At 35.6% G+C, this 1,535-nt stretch overlaps 1 non-coding gene across 1 annotated transcript; it reads right to left on the bottom strand.

The window, feature by feature from the left end:
* Positions 1-1,119: 1,119 nt before the first annotated feature.
* LOC121209254 (small nucleolar RNA R71) lies at positions 1,120-1,225 on the bottom strand. The gene has a single exon (XR_005904371.1). It is a non-coding gene; the product is annotated as a small nucleolar RNA R71 (small nucleolar RNA).
* Between the last annotated feature and the right edge of the window lie 310 nt (positions 1,226-1,535).

Here is a 1,535-nt window from a genome sequence, read left to right as displayed (position 1 = left end):
AATAATATAACTTAGGGATTTCTACAGATCAAGTCAAATGAATAAATCGTCTGATTCAGAGTCAAATAAAAAGTGAAGTCTAGGTGGATTTTTCTTTAGGTATTATCTTAATCAATCAAATTTTCCCAAAAATATTTTCCCAAAAGTATTTTCCCAAATTTTCTTTTTGTGGATTCTTAGTTTAGTAATTAGTTTAGATAATCAAACCTCTTAAATTTTAGGCTAGATAATAAAAAGGAAGTAAATACTAGTACTAGTGGTTCCTTTGGGTTCGACAATCCGGTCTTGCTAAAGTTATACTACTATTCGATAGGTACACTTGCCTTCATCGTGATAATAGTTAGTTTCAAGAACGATTAATTATAAATATTTAAAACCTGTCGTGAATATCACGTATCAAGTTTTTGGCGCCGTTGCCGGGGAACTAGGATATTAGGAACACTCGATTTTTATTACTTTAGCCATTTTACTTTTATTGCAATTTAAATTTTTATTTTCTTTTTTAATTCTTCATTTATTCTCTTCTGACAGGTTTTTCTAGTTTATGACCAGAAGAAACCCGTCAGGACCATTACTGTTTGATAGTGAGATCGATCGTACAGTTCATAGAAATCGAAGAAAAATAAGGCTAAGCTTACGATTCACAGAGGAAGAGCAAGAGGACTATGCTTCTACCACAACAGAGGAGATGCCTGAAAACCAAGAAAATTCGCTACCTCTTGCGATTGCTGTTAATCAGAATCTTGCTTTGCACACTATGTATGATTATGCTAAACCTTCTTTAATAGGAATTCAAATCGAGCATAGTTAGACCTGCTGTAGTTGCAAATACTTTTGAACTGAAACCTAACACAATTCAAATGATACAACAGTTTGTTCAGTTTGATGGTTTGCAAGACGAGGATCCCAACGCTCACTTGGCAAATTTCTTAGAATTTTGCGAAACTTTTAAAATCAATGGCGTTTCTGATGACGCCATTCGCCTTCGGTTGTTTCCCTTTTCGTTGAGGAAAAAGGCTAAACAATGGTTGAACTTGTTACCACGAGGGTCAATCACTACTTAGGAACAAATGACCGAAAAGTTTTTATTAAAATATTTTCTGCCGGCTAAAACAGCCAAATTACATAATGATATCTCTTCTTTTGTGCAAATGGATTTAGAAACACTCTACGATGCATGGGAGAGATACAAGAACCTTTTGAGAAGGTGTCCTCACCATGGGTTACCACTTTGGCTATAGGTTCAAACGTTTCATAATGGCCTGAATCCTTTGACTCGACAGATGATCGACGCAGCAGCTGGCGGAACCATCAATAATAAAACACCTGAAGATGCTTATGAATTTATAGAAGAGATATCACTGAATAATTACCAGTGGCAAGTCATGAGGACAAAGCCAACAAAAGCAGCCGGTGTTTATAACATTGATTCAGTCACCATGCTCTCTAATCAGGTAGAACTCTTGAATAAGAAAATTGATGGTTTTCTTAGTTCATCATAGGTTCACCCAGTAATGCAGTGCGAAGCAAGTGGA

This window comes from Gossypium hirsutum, chromosome A10, assembly GCF_007990345.1.
Source record: "Gossypium hirsutum isolate 1008001.06 chromosome A10, Gossypium_hirsutum_v2.1, whole genome shotgun sequence".
NCBI lineage: Eukaryota > Viridiplantae > Streptophyta > Magnoliopsida > Malvales > Malvaceae > Gossypium > Gossypium hirsutum.
The sequence above is the reverse complement of the archived record's forward strand: the minus strand, read 5'-3'. Positions and strand labels throughout refer to the sequence as shown.